At 37.2% G+C, this 20,668-nt stretch overlaps 1 protein-coding gene across 2 annotated transcripts in view; it reads left to right on the plus strand.

Annotated features, from left to right (window-relative positions):
• The window catches only part of LOC115216676 (diamine acetyltransferase 1), a 119,288-nt gene that overhangs the window by 18,664 nt on the left and 79,956 nt on the right, over positions 1 to 20,668 (plus strand). Inside the window, exon 2 of one of the 2 annotated variants that reach the window (XM_029786181.2) lies at positions 11,534 to 11,591. The exons of the other annotated variant lie outside the window; for it this stretch is intronic. The gene's annotated coding sequence lies outside the window, so the exon portion shown is untranslated. The remainder of the gene's footprint in view (positions 1 to 11,533; positions 11,592 to 20,668) is intronic. 2 annotated transcript variants of the gene reach the window in all.

The following is a 20,668-nucleotide window of genomic DNA, read 5'->3' on the forward strand; positions in this document are numbered from 1 at the left end:
TTACCTTCTACCACTACCACCACCATACCATCTCATCGATTATTCGTTGGCTATAAACTTATATGTGTTCTGTACTTATCACCAAGGATTTTATGTTTGCCATCACAACAATGCTCGTTAGTCGGAAAATTTTTGTTAATTGTGTTTTGACAGCTGTGTGTGTGTGTGTGTGTTTCTTAGATATGGAAATAGTTTTCTTGTAAGGTTGTAAAGTAGAACATATACAATAAGCTCTATTATTATTATTATTATTATTATTGTTATTATTATCATCATCATCATTATATTGGTAAGAGTATGCTCAACATTTGTTCATCATATGATGTCCTCATGAAAATATCAAAGATCATTAGGCAAAATATGGTACAAAGTGATGTGATTTTTTTTTTATTTCTTAATTAATATATTTGTTTTGCTTACAGTTTGAAATTTCAGAATTAATAAAAGCAAAAGATGTGGTAAGTATAGGCGCAGGAGTGGCTGTGTGGTAAGTAACTTGCTTACCAACCACATGGTTCTGGGTTCAGTCCCACTGCGTGGCACCTTGGGCAAGTGTCTTCTACTATAGCCTCAGGCCGACCAAAGCCTTGTGAGTGGATTTGGTAGACGGAAACTGAAAGAAGCCCGTCACATATATGAATATGTATATATATGTGTATGTTTGTGTCTGTGTTTGTCCCCCCATCATCGCTTGACAACCGATGCTGGTGTGTTTACATCCCTGTAACTTAGCGGTTCGGCAAAAGAGACTGATAGAATAAGTACTAGGTTTGCAAAGTCCTAGGGTTGATTTGCTCGACTAAAGGCGGTGCTCCAGCATGGCCGCAGTCAGATGACTGAAACAAGTAAAAGAGTTAATATCAGAAGCATAGATAAGGTGTCATTAGATTTTGGATAAAATACTTAGCATTATTTCTTGACTTTACATTCTGAGTTCAAATGCCGTTTAGGTTGATTTTTTTTTTTGCCTTTCATCCTTTCAGGGTCAATAAAATAAGTACCATTTAGATACTGGGGTCAATGAAATCAGCTTACCCTCTGCTCCAAAATTGCTGCCCTTGTGCCAAAATCGAAATCAATATTAACACTTTGGCATTTAAACTGGCCATATCTGGCCAAAATGATTTATCTGTTTATCTTCAAACTGGCCAGATCCAGTCTCTCACGCTTACCCTACAATATTATTCTAAAAATATACAATCACATCATTGAAATTTCAAAACTACAAGATAAGGCATGACTATTTTATGATAATCTGCTTGTTCATCCACCTGTTATATTTTAGAGAGGTGGAGGTGGAGTGAGTGAGAGGTAGTGTAAGAATGAGAGAGGGGGGGAGAAATGTGAGTAGAGAAGAAAGAAGAGAAGGATATAATAATGCACTAAAGCCAAATACATCACATGGTTAGTTGAAGGGACAGGCGAGGAGCGAGAGAAAAAGACAGTGAGTAAAAAAAGGGGAGAGAGTAGTGTTAATGATGTGCTGTAAAGTGGGGAGGGAAAGGTGAAAAAAAAGAGAAATGTGAAAGACATGAAGAGGGGAATTACATGATTGAAAAATTTGTTGAAGAGGTAGAGAGAAATATATAGTGCTTAGCAGAGGGAAATTTTTAAATCCTATAATATATAATTGTGACTGGGAGTGAAATAAATTAGCAAAATAAATAGAAAAAAATCATCCTTATTTTCTTAAATAGCTTCTTTTAATCTTTCTCATTCTGTGGAATTTTCACAGATTCCACTAATTCATATTAATGTGAAGAAATAAGCAATTACATTTGACAGAGAAATCCGAACACTAAAGAATTAAAATTCTAATTATGTAAGGTAAAAAAAAAAAAAAAATTAACTCCAGCTTTCAATTCTATATTTAAGAGATGAAGAATTATGCATATTATTTACATTATTGACATTCGTTGGATATTTGTCCTCATCTTGTTTGTTGTTAACACAACGTTTCGGCTGTTATACCCTCCAGCCTTCATCAGGTGTCTTGGGGAAATTTCGAACCTGGGTTCTCATTCCTAAGGTATTTTTCGATGTTATTATTATTGTTATTGTTCAGGTCACTGCTTGGAATCGAACTTGGAATCTTGGGGTTAGTAGCCCGCGCTCTTAACCATGATGTTCTTAACCACCTGAAGAAGGCTGGAGGGTATATCAGCCGAAATGTGTTAACAACAAATAAGATGAGGACAAATATCCGAATGTAAATAATGTCCAGCTTTCAATTTCAAATTTTAGAATATTTTGGTTGAATTTTTGTACTGATTTAAAATTTTAATTCTGTTGTGCGTGCGTGCGTGCGTGTATGTATGTGTGTGCATGTGTATGCATGTCTGTGTGTGTTTGTTTTTTTTGCATGTGCCTGTGTGTTTTCAATAGTCTTATCAGACACAAGGAAGACAAGTAGCTTTGTAGCTGAGGTATTCAGCTTGCAATCATAAAGCTATGAATTTGATTCCCAATAGCACATTGTCTCTTTGAGCAAGACACTTTATTTCATGTAGCTTCAATGCACTCAGCTAGCAGAAACGAGTAGTACCTGTATTTCAAAAGGGTCAGCCTTGTCACACTCCAAACCATGCTGAATTCCCCTGAGAACTAAACTACAGTAAGAGTACACATGTCTGTGAAGTGTTCAGCCACTTGCATGTTAATTTAACCAGCAGGCTGTGGTATTGTTTGGATCAATTGGACCATCCATCATTGTAACTAATACAGCCTCCAATGATATCGGACACAGACATATCACTTCCCAACTACATATTACAGGGTTCAGTCCCATTCTGTGGCACTTTGAGCAGGAGTCTTCTACTATAGCCTGGTTTTCTCTAGGTCTGAATTCAGCTAATTTCTTTATCAGAGACAGACAGACAGAGAAGAATCCAGCCCTAGTACTAAACTGGTACTTTATTTATTGATCTTAAAAAGACAAAAAAAAAAAAAAACTTTGGTAAGATTTGGACAGAGGGCCAGTCTTACCAAATCTTTGTGGATAGATTTGTTAGGCAGAAACTTAAAGAAGCACGGTGTGTATGGGTGTTTATATGTGTGTATGTGGTTGCATGTGTGTGTCTCTCTTTCTCTCTCAGTCTTGATATAGAGTGATGCTTGCAAATGAGCATCACTGCCCTATACACATTGTCCAATCTTTCATGAAAATCTTTGTCCAGTTATGAGGAAATATTTATCTTGCTTGGAAATAAGTACAGGTTGGTGACAGGAAGGGCAATCTGGTTGTAGAAAATTTTCTTCAAGAAATTGCATCTGGCCCATGCAAGCATGGAAAAATGATAATGGTGATGATGAAGATAAGTTTTTAGTTGATTTTTTTTTTTTTTTTTTTTTGCAGGAATTAGCTATACACTTAATTGATATGTCAATATGCTGGTGTATGTATGTGTATCCTTCCTTCTTTTCTTTTCAATGCCCTCAGCTTCTGCTGGAATTGGAAGATATTGTGTGTCTTTGATATCTTAAATGCCAGGGGGAACCATAGGCCTGGTTTTCTCTAGGTCTATATACAGCTAATTTCTTTATCAGAGAGAGAAAGAGAGACAGACAGAGAAGAATCTAGCCCTAGTACTAGACTGGTACTTTATTTATTGATCTTGAAAAGACACAAAAAAAATTTAACCTTGGTAAGATTTGGACGGAGGGCCAGTGAATGCTACAAGGTATTCTATTCAATACTTTAATGCTTACCCCAACTCCTGTGTGTGCGTGTGTGTGTGTGTGTGTGTGTGTGTGTGTGTGTGTGTGTGTTTGTGTGTGTTGTTCTTTAGTCTACATCATCTCTGACAAAGCAGATCTATGATCAAAGATGTTCCAGCCATGACCATCCCATCATCGTATTGGACTAGATCAGTAGTTTCCAACATTTCTGTGACCTCATCACTCTAATTTCCCTATATTTAACGCACATGACACCCTTGATTACTCCAGTTAATGAGAATATAAATGCTCTAAATGAAAACCTGCCAGAAATAATACAAGAAAAGCTGAGCTGTAGTAGTAGTAGTAGTAGTAGTAGTAGTAGTTTAACTTCCTTAGCATCCTCTGGAGTCTGAGAGAGTGCAACCTTACTTTAGAAAAATATGCATAAAACAGTATTATTCATGGAATCTGTGTTTACACAAGTGTGTATACAAGTGTATCATCATCATCGTTTAACATCTGTTTTCCCTGCTAGCATGGGTTGGACAGTTCAACCGGGGTCTGGGAAGCCAGGAGGCTGCACCAGGCTCCAGTCTGATCTGACAGTGTTTCTACAGAGTAATAATATTCATATCTATATTCAAGTGTATTGTGTTTACCAGCATACATGACATGCACTTGTTTATTTTTAAACCTGGCCTAAAATTGTCCTAAGTCTAAAGCAGCAGTATTGTGAATGGGAGACCAGGGAGCCAAATGAGTATCAGACTACTGGGCTAGTTCTATTACTCCATAAGGAGCGTAGGGTTGGTTTCTTGGTTTCTCTGATATAATTTTCCCTGGATGGGACACTGGTCCCTCACTGAATTTCACATTGTCGCCAGTGGACTGGAGTGACATAAAACGAAGTGTTTTGCTCAAGAACATGATGCACTGCCTGGTCCAGGAATTGAAACCACAATCTTACAATTATGAGTCCAACACCCTACCCACTAAGCCATGCACCTCCACTAAGTACAACAATTATTACTCTTTACTTTTTTACTTGTTTCAGTCATTTGACTGTGGCCATGCTGGAGCACCGCCTTTAGTCGAGCAAATCGACCCCAGGACTTATTCTTTGTAAGCCTAGTACTTATTGTATCGGTCTCTTTTGCCGAACTGCTAAGTTACAGGGACGTAAACACACCAGCATCGGTTGTCACCCGATGTTGGGGCGACAAACACAGACACACAAACATATACACACACACACACACACACACACACACACACACACACACACACACACATATGTACATATATACGCCGGGCTTCTTTTAGTTTCTGTCTACCAAATCCACTCACAAGGCTTTGATCGGCCCAAGGCTATAGTAGAAGACACTTTCCCAAGGTGCCACGCAGTGGGACTGAACCCGGAACCATGTGCTTCGTAAGCAAGCTACTTACCACACAGCCACTCCTGCACCTAATAAAATATTGAAAAGAAGCCTCATTATTACCGATTATTAGCACAAACTTATGAATTACTGCTTACAGCCCAGAAGCAGTTTGTGGGAGGCCACAGCATCTCATTTCACCCCACTTGTCTAGCATAAATAACCAACAACTGATATTATATCTTACACTATTTAATGGTTGTATTGTCTTTTAGCCTGTCATGCCTTATTCCTGCTATGGCAGGAATGGGTTAAATGTTATCTCTGTCAGATTCCCAGTAAAGCGGTAATGAACAACATACATAGGTAAAGAAGATGCAGCCAGTTTTGTTCATTAGTTTACCTGAAATTGTTACTCTTAAGCTAGCTCTCTCTCTGTCTGTCTGTCTGTCTGTCTCTTTCTCTCTGTTTCTCTTTCTCTCTCTCTCTCAGTCCTTGATATAGAGTGATGCTTGCAAATGAGCATCTCTGTCCTATACACGATGTCCTTCCTTTCCAATCTTGGTTGTATATGCAACTGTTTATTTTTTGGCTCAGGAACCCAGTTGGAGTTCCTGAGCCCAAGCTTGAGACAGTTAAACATTTTGAATAATAATAAATTTCCGTCTGTCTATCAGTTATTTCCAGTGAGTGAATGACAGCAAAACTATAGCATTGGGTCGTCACCCTGATGAACAATCGCAATAACACAAAACATTATAGCCAGAAACACAAGTTTTAGATGCTGTATGGCAAGTCTCTTAACCAAAATATAAACAACTGTACAGATAATCCAAAAGAACTTAACATTGAAATACAGTACTCGTACAATGTAATTTATATATGATAAATTTATGGTTTCATGTTTTATTCCAGTATACTATCAGAGCATTCTATTTACATGCACACAATCATATATTTTCCTTTACAAAACCAGTTTGAAATTTTTTTCAATAAACAAATCCAAATCTTTATCTTTTACTTATTTCAGTCATTAGACTGCAGCCATGCTGGGGTACCACCTTGAGCAATTTTGGTCAAATGAAATTGATCCCAGTATTGTTTTTTTTAAAATTTTTTTAACATTTTTTTTTTTAAGCCTGGTATTTATTCTTATTTCTTTACTGCCCACAAGGGGCTACACACAGAGGGGACAAACAAGGACAGACAAATGGAATAAGTCTATTACATCGACCCCAGTGCATAACTGGTACTTATTTAATCGTCCCCGAAAGGATGAAAGGCAAAGTCGACTTTGGTGGAATTTGAACTCAGAACATAGCGGCAGGCGAAATCCCACTAAGCATTTCGCCCGGCGTGCTAACGTTTCTGCCAGCTCTCCTGGAATTAATTCCATTGGTCTCTTTTGCCAACCACTAAATTACAGAGACAAAAACACACCAACACTGGTTGTCAAGCAGTGGTGGTGGGGACAAAAATGCATGCATGCACACACACACGTACTCACAGAGTTTTTTTTTCTGTTTTACTTTTTTCCTCAACATATATTTGTAAAGTAGGTTATGTGTCTTATGCAAGAGTTAACCACATTCCATTGTTTTGTAATACAGTACGACTCAGACATGTTTACATGTTATCACATAACATTTGTGATCAAGAATATCCCCATTGGCTGTTTGAGCCTGAATGAAGAACATATTGGACCAATCAATGATTCACTACATTCTTGAAGGCGATAGTGTATATATATATATATATATATATAATAAATATTAGGGAATAAATCCAAATTTACAGGGAAAAAATCAGATTTAGGATTAAATCCAATTTTATAGTAAAATATTATAAAATATTATTAGAGACAAAACCACTATTTTGCAAAACAAACAAGGAAAGACTTAATCAATACATAAAATTTTAATAAATAGTAAAATAAATATTTATTAAAATTTTATGTATTGATTAAGTCTTTCCTTGTTTGTTTTGCAAAATAGTGGTTTTGTCTCTAATAATATTTTATATATATATATATATATATATATATATATATATACACACACACAGACACTGAGCAGTCTTGTTGTAAACATAACCCAATTTAATCTGAAAGTAGATATAACAAAATAAGTAATTGTTTGTTTGTTTTTATTATTTATTTATTTATTTCTGAATTTTCATGAATCTCATATTTTAGTTCATGTTTGCTCTTTTTATGTGGTCCCGCTTCATGATTTCTATTGCATTATAATAGGGTTGCACTGTGTGTGTAAATATATATATATATATATAAATGGTCTAGTGGTTAGTGTGTTATACTCACAATCGCGAGATTGTGGTTTCAGTTCCTAAACCTGGTGGTGCGTTGTGTTCTTGAGCAAAACAATTCATCTCACATTGCACTGCAATCACTTCAACACCTGACATGTGGTACACCATGCACCTGTTCAGACAATGTCAATTTGATGGAGCGAGTGAACTAATGTGCGACATGAACATTTGATCACTATAAGCAAACCATTTCAGCAGGTTGTTCAACAAAAGCTAAACAGTCATCATAGGCTGTCTTCAATGGGAGAATCCATCATACACACACACACACACACACCTACCTATCCACTCATCATCATTGCTTAACAGTCCGCTTTCCATGCTAGCATGGGTTGGACGATTTGACTGAGGACTGGCGAACCAGATGGCTGCACCAGGCTCCAATCTGATCTGGCAGAGTTTCTACAGCTGGATGTCCTTCCTAACGCCAACCACTCTGAGAGTGTAGTGGGTGCTTTTACATTCCACCGGCACAAGGGCCAGTCAGGCGGTACTGGCAACGTTTTGTTTTTTTTTAACAAAACTGTCCGACGAATGGGAAACTCTGCGTAACAACTTTTTTTATATTTCTGCTGCATCTAAATAAATCATATTACTTTACCTCTGGTATTTGAGTACTCTTTTTTCCACCTTGTTTCACATTTATGTGCTTACTCCGGTATAAATATATATATATATATATATATATATATATATGAAAGAGAAAAATTGGGTAGAAGAGGCACCAGATGTAGTGTGTAAGAGAGAAGACTGTGCTGGTATGGCCATGTGATGGCCATACCAGCACCATGGCCATGTGATGGATGAGAACAGCTACATAATGAAGTGCCAATCGCTAATTGTGGACAGAACCTGTAGAAAGGTAGACCCAGGAAGACATGGGCCGAAGTGCTGAGAAATGATCTTCAAATGTTGAAACTCACAAAGGAGATGACAAGGGACTGAGACTTCTGGCAATTTGCTGTTCTTGAAATCTCTTCCTGAACTCCCTGAAAGCCTCCATAATGTACTCTGTTGACCACCTGGTCAGAGGGAACCAAGTGAATCTAAATGATGCCCATGCTGTCAAAAATAAAGGGGATCATCATAAGCCTCCTGGCAAACTTTGCCTGGCCTTTTGTGCCTCCAAAAACAGATGCTTCATTCATAAGCAGTCTGGTGATTTTTAATAAGTTTCTATAGTGTTTTTATGTGGTTTTAACACAAAACGCTTTTGCATGGCAAGCTTCCAAGTATCCTGACTGCATTCTGCAAATTAATTGGCTGCAACAAGTAGTGTTTAGCAGAGTGTGATAAAAGTGCTGTTAAAGCCATCTCCTGCAATCTGGAATAACAGAAGTTGGCAGGTCAGCTCATTAGATGTATAATAATATACAATAAATCACAATAATTTAGGACAGTTATAACTACCTCTCCTAAAAAGAAAAATCCCCAAACTTCTAGAATGCACTCGTGTGTGTACGTGCATGTGTGCACGTGTACGCATGCACGCATGCATCATATGATAATTACAAATAAATACTACTGTCATACAAATGGAGTCCTTTCTTTCCAGTCTTCTTTGTATAGAAACACCTTGAACAAGTGTGTTCTGCTATGGCCCTGGGCTAATCAAAGAGTATTAGGGTAATCACCCCTGCCCCATAAGACAATTCCACCAATGACAACTACCCCGTAGAACAATTCCCCTTCATGGTTAATTACCTCCTCTCCAATATATTAAGAAGTTTTAAATCCTCAGGAATAATTGTCCTTGGGGGTGGGGTTATTGTCCATGGGGTCGGTAAATGTCCTAGACTCAATCAAAGCTCTGTGTATGCGTGCACGCATGCACACACATACACACATACATACATACATTCCTAATAGAGTTGAGCAAAGTGATAGCACCATAGATCTCACAGTAATGCATTTTTACAATTCCTTATTGGAACAAACAAACCTAACCAATGCTTTTAAATCATCACTTATGATTGACAGGCAATATACTCAGCATCTAATGGAAATTGAGGTCCCTTCTGGACGATAGAGAACTGCACGTATGTTTTGCATACATGTAAACCATGTATGTATATAAGCTCAAGAGATTGTGTATTACTGCAGGTGTTTGTTTTATAGTAGAATTTAATTCTGCTTCCACTGTCATGTTTGTTTTAATAGATGATTGATATTAAGAAGGGCATCCAGCCATAAAAACCATGCCAAAACGGACACTGAACCTTAGTGCAGTCTTGTGCCTAGTGAGTTCTTGTCAAACTGTCTAAGCCATACCAGCATAAAAAGTGGGCATTAAATGATTATGAGTACATGAGGCAATGATCTACCTGCCTGACATATCATTTTCCAAGGTGTGATTGTATGTGTTAATGGTTTATTTCAGCTTTGTCATCTCACAAAGGCCTTGTACTGTAAGCTTGTACAGTGTCATCGCAATAACAACCTGGGCTGTTATTCCAGTTTTTAATAAGGTCTTGATTTAGGTGGTTGTCCTCATTGAGAGATGGTTGTTCTATATCGTAGCCTTCTTTTAGCTTTCACTATATTGCTTCATATGGTGAAGGTGGCGAGCTGGCAGAAATGTTAGCACGCCGGGTGAAATGCGTAGCTGTATTTCATCTGCTCTTACGTTCTGAGTTCAAATTCCGCCGTTGTCGACTTTGCCTTTCATCCTTTCGGTGTCGATAAATAAAGTACCAGTTATGCACTGGGGTCGATGTAATCGACTTAATCCATTTGTCTGTCCTTGTTTGTCCCCTCTGTGTTTAGCCCCTTGTGGGTAGTAAAGAAATATATATTGCTTCATATGCAGTCTCTTAAGATTACTTCTCTTGACAAGAACCTGTTTCATATGTTCTCCTGTTTGTGTTTCAATAGCAATGCAAAAAGGTGGTAGTGCAGAGCTGCTAATCCTATATCTACCACCATCCATGGGCCTGGGAACTGGGGTGCAAGCACACCCTCTTAAAATTTTTGTGGAGTGCAAAATCAAAATTTGCACCCTTACTTTTCTAAGGTTTAGGAAACGGCAAGTAAAACGTGATCTGTAAGAAGTAGCTTGAATTATGTTTCTTCACAAAGAACATAAATAAATAAAGCATGACCTTATTTGTAAAAGTTTTGGTGTCTGGGTTTGCACCCCCTAAGCAAATTTTGTTCCCGAGCCAGTGCCATCATCCTTTATTCACAACCAGGCTGAGGACCAGCTACAGCAAAGTTGTGTGCTAGTACATACTGTGAATCTCAAATCCAGAGCAAGGTTAGTTAGAGAAGTCGGCACAGGAGTGGCTGTGAGGTAAGTAGCTTGCTTACTGACCACATGGTTCTGGTTTCAGTCCCACAGCGTGGCACTTTGGGCAAGTGTCTTCTATAGCCTCAGGCCAACCAAAGCTTTGTGAGTGGATTTGGTAGACGGAAACTGAAAGAAGCCCGTCGTATATATGTATATATATGTGTGTGTGTTTGTGTGTCTGTGTTTGTCCCCCCAACATAGCTTGACAGCTAATGCTGGTGTGTTTAAGTCCCTGTAACTTAGCGGTTCGGCAAAAGTGACCGATAGAATAAGTACTAGGCGTACAAAGAATAAGTCCTGGGGGTCGATTTCCTCGACTAAAGGCGGTGCTCCAGCATGGCCGCAGTCAAATGACTGAAACAAGTAAAAGAGTATATATATATATATGTATGTGTGTGTGTGTGTGTGCGTGTATATATATGTTTGTGTGACTGTGTTTGTTGCCCCAACGTCGCTTGGCAACCGATGCTGGTGTGTTTACATCCCCATAACTTAGCAGTCTAGCAAAAGAGACCGATAGAATAAGTACTAGGTTTACAAAGAATAAGTCCTGGGGTGGATTTGCTTGACTAAAGGCGGTGCTCCAGCATGGCCATAGTCAAATGACTGAAACGAATAAAAGAATTTTAAAAAAAAGAAGTTTTACACATCTGTTTTTAGAATTAAAAAAAAAATCATATGGCCTCTTTGAGTGTCTATAGTAATTCAGTGTCTATAGTAATATCTCTTTGATTCAGCACCTTAAAATATTGACTTGTAACATTAACATGAGACCACAGTTTTGTCTTTTTTGTGGGTGGTGGTGGAGAATATTCTCAATTATGTCAGTTCCACTATTTACTGGTATTTTGTTTCTTTATTTTATTGATCTTGGAAGGATGAAATCCAAAGATGACAGTATCAGGAATTGAACTCAGAATGCAATGCAATGAAAGGTATTTTGGGCCAAGGCTAGTATTTCTGCTCCTTCTCCATCTTCACTGTGATTTATTTAAGAGTGTATATACAGTACTTAATTCATCCTCATAATTTTACCATCCCTTTTTCCATGCTTGCATGGCTCAGATGGAGTTTATTAAAGCAGATTTTTATGGCCAGATGAAATTCCTGTCATCAATCCTCACCAGTTTCCAAGCCAGGTAATATTTCTCCACGACCAGACATGTTCTTACTGAATATTGGAAATGAGGGACAGATACTCATTTACAACTAGTAAGCAATGTCATGGCAATCACACACACACACACACATATATATGTGGAGGTACAATGTCCCAGTGGTTAGGGCAGCGGACTCATGGTTGTAGGATCGCGGTTTCGACTCCCAGACTGGGCGTTGTGAGTGTTTATTGAGCAAAAACACCTAAAGCTCCACGAGGCTCCGGCAGGGGTGGTGGCGATCCCTGCTGTACTCTTTCGCCATAACTTTCTCTCACTCTTTCTTCTGTTGGCCTGCTCGCTTAGCCAGCGGGGTGGCGTCATTTGGAGGCTAAAACAGTGCGAAGCGCATTGTGACCAGTGATATGTAGCAACATCTAATAGCCTGGTCAGTCAGGGTGATCACGTTGATATATATATACTCTTTTAGTTTCTGTCTACCAAATTCACTCACAAGGCTTGGTCAGCCCAGGGCTGTAGTAAAAGACATATGTCCAAGGTGCTGAGCTATGGGACTGAACCCAGAACCATGTGATTGGGAAGTGAATCACTTAACACACAACCAACCCTACACCTATTAAATAGCTTTTTAAAGTTCATGCATTGAATATATCCAATTTATTACTATATCTCTACTGAAATACGTTCTCCTTAATTAAATGAATCTTGAAAATAAAGAATATAGTTAAATAACTGATTGGAATGAATTAACATGAAAACTGTTAGGGGATATTTTAATTTAAATCACTTTGAGAGTCCAGGAAGCTTGTGCCTTAGAACCAGGATCAGTCTTGGCCAGATCAGTATCAAAAGGGTTAAAACTAATGTTTTAACTCAGTGAAAATGTGTTGGGTCAGCACTGATATAAATCTATGTGCTAATCTCTAATCTATTTACCAATATTTATCATATCTTCTCCATCTACATCTAATTAATTTGCACTTTGAAAATTCATCATCATGAATTTCCTAAGCATGTATTCTTGAGATACAGATTGTCCTACATTTCAATATTCATGAATTTTCTTACATATTGTTTAAAGTTCATTGATCCATTATGAGTATTTGAAATTACTGAAGATGGAGAACTATCAGAAATGGGATCTTGGACTAAAAATGCCTTGTGATATTGAGTTACATCTCTCTGTGTTCTGACTTGGAATCCCTCCAAGGTCAGCTTTGGCTTTCATCTTTCTGAAATCGATAAAATAAAGTAATAAAATGCCATTCTGTGATTGGTAATAAATGCTATATTATCCCCAATTTTCAATTTGCAGTCTTGTGTTCGCATTAAAAATCAATATTTGAAAGCACTAAGTCACACAAGTCATAGTGTTGGACTAAATTGTCTTGCAATGTTTTGCTACATTTCTTTATGTTCTGAGTTCAAATCACACCAGTAGAGTTGATTTTTACATTCCGTCCTTCAGTACTTGGTAACACAAATCTCAGTTATCAGTAGGGGTTGGTTTGTTGACTGTACACTCCCTCATCTGAAACCTTGTGGCAATTTTTTTTTTTTTAAATCAATATTAGAAGCATCAGAAACAGCAAGACTATTTGCATTAATTTCTCTGTTCTAAGATCAAAGACTTCTAGAAACAATATTAAATTTTCTTCTTCTGAGGTTGATAAAATAAGCAAGCAAGTTCTATATTTGATTGACTGTATCCCACTTCACTGATGACAAACCTTTTCAGCCTGGCATGTTGGAGTTCTAATTTCTGTAATAATCCTGTTATGCCATTTACATATACACATCTAATTATGTATGTGTTTTTAAAACACAACACCTCTAAAAGAGATTTCATCTCGGACAAAAACCATTGTAACTTGCCTGCTCACTTACGTTCAGGTGTTTGTTAAATTTTCTTGAGAGCATTTCTTAGTGGTAAGACCATAGCGGATCTACTTCTAGCATAAGGCTTGTCCACATAGTGGTCATCCCTCCGATATGTGTGTGTGTGTGTATATATATATATATATACATATATATACACACACACATTCAGTATGATACATAGATTCTTTTATTATTTTACTTGTTTCAGTCATTTGACTGTGGCCATGTTGGAGCACCACCTTGAAAAGTTTTAGTCAAACAAATTGACTCCAGGACTTATTTTATCGGTCTCTTTTGCCAAACCACTAAGTTACAGGGATGTAAAAACACCAAAACCAGTTGTCCAGTGGTGATAGGAGGACAAACACAGACACAAAGACATACACACATATATATATTATATAGATAGATAGATAAGAAAAGAAATGGACCAACAATTAGAATTTAATCATTGGTATACTATTTATATTTCTCCGATAAACTCTAAATTGTTCCGATGATGTTTGTTAAATGGAACGAGATTAATGCAAATTTACTTCGAAATAACAAACTGAAACAGCTGTAAATGTTTTTGAACTACAATTAAACTATGACCTTTTAATACCTATGATCAACTTCTAATTGTTAATAGTTGCTCTATTTCTTTTCTTATCTGAATATATTAAACCATAGTTTTGACATTTAAATTACCAACTACAGTTAACCTTATACATAGTGAGGTAATACACCAATAGTGTCTATGGATACAGTTATCCCTTAGATGGTTGCATAACCTTTAACCCATAATTTTTTAGATATATATATATATATGGGCTTCTTTTAGTTTCTGTCTACCAAATTCATTCACAAGGCTTTGGTCAGCCCAAGGCTACAGTAGATGATACTTGCCCAGGATGCCACGGTGAGACTGAACCCAGAACCATGTGGTTGGGAAGCAAGCTTCTTACCACATAGCCACGCTTTTGCCTATTGGGTATTCTCATTAGATAGTGCTCCTCTGGCACACACTTGATATTGTATGCATGTGTTTTAGTTTTAGGTAAATGATTATAGAGAAGCCTTTTTTGTCAATATCCATTGCTCGCTGCCTACAAACCTGTGGTGTGACATCTGGGTTATTGAACTGCATCATACCATATTTTTGGCAATGATCTCATTAAATACTGAATCCCAATGCCACAGTTAATTAGCTTCACAGGGCCTTTTTTCTCTCAAAGCTATACCAACAAGGAAAGTTTGAGGTCAACACTATTTACTTACAAATCACTTTTCGATTAGTTTACTTACTATTTACATTACAGACACTGCTTACTCACAATAAATAGGTACTTTTTGTCTCTATTTATAGGTAGGTAAATGGGTCATTTGAGATTTTATTAAGCAATACAGTATTTGCCTTAGGCCGTCTATAATCTCCATATACTCTTTATTCTCTTTTACTTGTTCCAGTCATTTGACTGCAGCCATGCTGGAGCACCGCCTTCAGTCGAGCAAATCGACCCCATGACTTATTCTTTGTAAGCCTAGTACTTATTCTATCAGTCTATTTTGCCGAACCGCTAAGTTACGGGGACATAAACACACCAGCATCAGTTGTCAAGCAATGTTGGGGGGACAAACACACACACACACACATACATACATATATACATACATACATATATATATATTATGAATGATAATAATAGTAACATTAATGGTATTGGCAACGATAATGATGCTAACTTTAATGACACTTTAGAAATTATTATGAAGTAATATAATGTACTACTGACTATGTATATTTGCATCTAGGTACTAATTTGTGTATGTTTATTATCACAATATTAAGTCGAAAAACTGAGACATTGAATGTGGAACACATATATATGTTTACTAATTTATATTATTTATTTATATCATTATGTATATGTATATTTTTATATGTATAAGAGTGTGAGTATATGCACTCATATGTATATGTATATGTTGTATTATGGGTATGCACCCACACCCATGTGGGTATATATGTAGACTGATTTATATTACATAATCTCCAAAGAGATCTTATGATATTTTTGTAAATGTCTCATTTATATCTATATATTGACCAACCATAAAGGGCTAATATTGGTAAAATGAAACATACTTATCTATATGGCCGAAACAGCTGTAAGATGTAATCTATACTTATATTTATATTTACTTATATTTATATTCTCTTTTATATATATTCTACTTATTATACAACATTACTCTTTTATGTACACTTTTTTATGTACATTCCTTTATGTACACTGATTTGTTCTGCTTTTTATATTTAACCCTACAGTCTCTTATGTGGTGGTTTAATAAAGTATGTGATTGAGTATTACCTGGTAATTGATATTTGATTTAGATGTATTTCTCCATTTTCTTATCTTGTGTATATATATATATATATATACACACACATATATACGACAGGCTTCTTTCAGTTTCCGTCTACCAAATCCACTCACAAGGCTTTGGTCAGCCTGAAGCTATAGTAGAAGACACTTGTCCAAGGTGTCACGCAGTGGGACTGAACCCAGAACCATGTGGTTGGTAAGCAACCTACTACCACATAGCCACTCCTACGCCTATGTGCATGTTTGCTACTGAGATCCTAAGCCCATACTTTCTCGACAGCTTTTTCTCTGCAACAATATGCATTAGTGTGTTGAAAGTTTGGCTGCATACACAAGTACTAAATTGTAATTCAAATAACCACATTTATACATGCAACAAACTGTACTTCTCCTAGTAATGCAGGTATTGAAAACTTTTACATAACCTATGCTAGCATGGAAAACGGACGTTAAACAAATAAGTTTTCTACAACAAATTAGACTATTGGGTCATACCATAATGTGGTTATTTCAACTGCATGAACTAAAAGTTGGAGGGGGTGGGATAAACTACCTGCATCAACTTGCTATAAAAGCAGGTAGTAATTTTACTTTATCCTTATTCTTAGTGCAGGTTTTGAAGAGTGCAGTTCAATTTTAAGTTATTTTTTCAAAGCTATAATGGAAGTGACAAAGGAGCATATTTGGCATATTTTGTTTTATGAGTTCAATAAAGGCAACAACGCAATGTAATGTGTGAGGAATATTAATGCAGTATATGGGGATTGGACAGTAAGCATAAGCCAGTGTCAATGGTGGTTCCAGAAATTCCAAGCTAGAAACTACAGCCTAGAAGACAAGCCCTGCCTTGGAAGATCTGTAGAGTTTGATAAGGACATCTTACAAACCCCAGTGGAACAAAATTCCATCGTAAGTGTTGAGGAACTAGTAGAGAAGGTTGAATTTGGTCATTCAACCATTCATCAACACCTGCATGCCATTGGAAAAGTCAGCAAATGGGATCAATGGGTTCCTCACAAACCTTCCAAGTCTAATCACGTGCAGAGAATGAATATGTGTTCTTCTGTTCTTCTTTGCTGTCATGTCTCATGAACGAACCTTTTTTTGGACCGAATAGTGACTGGTGACAAGAAATGGGCTCTCTGTAAAAATGTCAAGTGCCAAAGACACTGGGTGGGAAAGGAGAAACACCAGCACCCCAGGCTAAAGAAGGTCTTCACCTACATAAGGTGTTGTTATGTTTGATGGGATATGAAAGGTTTAGTCCACTTAGAACTTTTAAACCCAAACCAAGCAATAACAAAGGAGATCTACTGCGAGTAGCTTGAGTGGCTTAAGTTAACACTAGAAGAAAAACGATCATCTTTGGTTTCAAGTTGAAAGGTATTTTACCATCAGGATAATGCTTGGCCACGTACAGCGAGGAAGCAGACTTCTTGACCACACATCCATGTCATATATTAAGAGATATTCAAAGCATAAAAATTAATAAAAACAAAACTGTAATAAAATATAAAAAGCAAAAATTTTATAATGGCGGTGCCCCAGCATGGCCACAGCTCATAAGTTGAAACTAGAATCAATCAATCAATCAATCATATTTTATTCAAAAACTGAAAGACTGTCTGAATCTCTCTCCCTCTTCCACTTCCCCTTCCCCTCTTTCTCTCTCTCTCTCTCTCACACATACACTCTTATATACAAGCTCCACAGATAAAGGGTTTTAAGAAATGTTAGAATTTTAACCACTGCATGGCACCTTGGGTAAGTGTCTCTTATAGCCTCGGGCTGACCAAAGCCTTGTGAGTGGATTTGGTAGACAAACTGAAAGAAGCCTGTTTTTTATATATATATATATATATATATACATACATGTATTTGTGTGTCTGTGTTTGTCCCTCCACCATTGCTTGACAACCGATGTTGGTGTGTTTGCATCCCTGTAACTTAGTGGTAAGAGTAAGTCATGGGGCTGATTTGTTTGACTAGAGGTGGTGCTCCAGTATGGCTGCAGTCAAAATGACTGAAACAAGTAAAAGAGTATAACTGAAGACTGAAAAGTTTCAGATACACAATTGTGAGAAAGGGTTTCATGATTTTGCTGTTTCAGATTGAATTTCATATAATGCCATTTGAAGTAACTAATGTACAAAACAAGACTTCATATTAATCAATGCATGAAATTACAGTACAATATCTTGTTTTAGGTAAAGGAGAAAAACAGTAAACAATCAATAGATTATGTGAGGGAAGTTTAGTATCAACAACATTTACCCTCCTCTAAGAAAAAGAAACAATAAACTATGTAGAATTAGCAAAAAATTAGCATTGATACCATAATGCCAATCTGAAATTAGATTTTATGTTTATTCAGTTCCATATAATAAAGCCATAGGTGGCTTGATAATTCTCTTTGAATGATAAAGTTTATCAATAAGAGTGATAAGCATAGCAAGATTCTGTGGAATAATCTCATTAAGACTGCTGCTAATTAAAGTGTCATTCTCTTGATAAACAGTTGTATCGTAGAATGAATGAAGAAAGAAACATTGTTGGAAAGGGATTATTGGGATCTGGAATCGAGTCGGCATTTGATAAGTCTGATTCTGTAATAATTACTATTTCACTTTGAGATATTGGATATTGTGATGGCTTGTAATCTGATGAGATAGATTGGCTATTTATCTCTTTCTTTATAGCGTTTACCTGCAATGCAACAAACTCAGGAATGTTATATTCCAAACATTGGTAAACTTGTCATTATCATGATAATAATCCTTTCTACTCGAGGCACAAGGCCTGAAATTTGTGGGGAGGAGTAAGTCAATAATAATGATTTCTTCTAAAGGTACAAGGCCTGAAATTTGGTGTGAGGGGAGAAGTCAATTACATCGACCCCAGTGTTTCACTGGTACTTAATTTATTTATCCCAAAAGGATCAAAGGCAAAACTGACCTGGGCAGAATTTTAACTCAGATGAAATGCTGCTAAGCAATTTGCCCAGGATGCTAACAATTCTTCCAGTTTTCTGCCTTAATGATGATAATAAAGTTATTAAATACAGGGATCAGGTGCACTACAGCTCATAAGTAAAGGTTAAAAAAGATAGAAAGCAAAAATATAATTTAGTTATTGTAGGTTTACTATGGTGGAGGCACATGGCCTAGTGGTTAAAGCAGCAGACTCTTGGTTGAGAGATCGCGGGTTTGAATCTCAGACCGGGTGATATGTGTGTTTGTGAGTGAAACACCTAAGTTCCCTGCGGCTCTGGCAGAAGGTAATGGTGAACTTCTGCTGACTCTTTCACCACAACTTTCTCTCACTCTTTCCTCCTGCATCTTGCAGCTCACCTGCGACGGACTGGTGTCCCGTCCAGGTGGGGAACCTGTACACCAAGGAAACCGGGAAACTGGCCCTGATGAGCCAGGCATGGCTTGAGAAGGAACAAACAAGTTTACTATGAATACTGATACAGATGTACATAGATTTCTGTTTCTCGTTGTAGCTTAATTTTAAAGTTAATGTTTAATCCTGCCTATATTTGATTCAATACTGTTGTACATAGGGTAAACGTGTTTGAAAGTTGTGTGTTTTGTTTTTTGGTAGGTTTGTTCCCAAACAGCACTTCTTTTAGTGCTGTTGACACCGCTGGATTGAATGGTACTGCCCAGGTGCTGAAACCATAATGATATCCATGAGGCAGCTGACGATGGGGGTATGTTGGATTGTTGGTATGGCTGTTTTTATATATGTGTAATAGTGTTATAACACATCCTTTTGACATAAGACAATTAAAGGAAGTCAGCAATGAAAGCGAGAAGTATGTGCTCAATACACAAAATAAAATACAACTAAGCAGTAAAAGAGACATAAAGAGAAAAGAGTGCCTAGACACATCAGGAGTGGTGTTGGCAGATTTCATGAAGTGTGACATTTTTGATAACTAATAACAACATGGCCAAATGGTTAAGAACTTCACCTCTCAGCCACAAGGTGTTGCAGCTCAATCCTACCCCACGGCATATTGGGCAAACACCTTTCTCTATAAGCCTCAGGTTGACCCATTCATTATAAGAGAAATTAGGGTAGATGGAAACTGTATGGAAGCCTACTGAATGGTTTGTATCCATAATTCAAAAAGATACAGCCTTTTCTCATACATACACACACAGCTTTTTCTTCCATGTTTCCACAATTCATCATCATTATTATCATTTAATGTCTGCCTTCCATGCTGGCATGGGTTGGACAGTTTGACAGGAGCTTGGCCAGGCAGGAACCTGCACCAGACTTCTGTCTCTGTTTTGGTTGGATTTTTACGCTTGGGTGCCCTTCCTAACACCAACCACCTAGCAATGTAGACTGAGTGTTTTTTACACGGCGTAAGCAGAGACAAGGTCAGTTTTGACACAGGTTTTTACAGCTGGATGCCCTTCCAAATTCCAACCACTTTACTGTGTGGACTGGATGCTTTTTGGATGGCACCAGCACTTTGAGAGGAGAGGAGGCATTGGTGGACGTGATCTTGTATCAGTTAATGAAAGCTGAGACAGAAACAGGTGTAAAAACGTATTTCTGAAAGTTATGGGTGCTGAGTTGTTGTTCGTTTGGTTTTAAAAGCATATCCATAAGTTGTAGAGATAT

This window comes from Octopus sinensis, linkage group LG10 (assembly GCF_006345805.1).
Source record: "Octopus sinensis linkage group LG10, ASM634580v1, whole genome shotgun sequence".
NCBI lineage: Eukaryota > Metazoa > Mollusca > Cephalopoda > Octopoda > Octopodidae > Octopus > Octopus sinensis.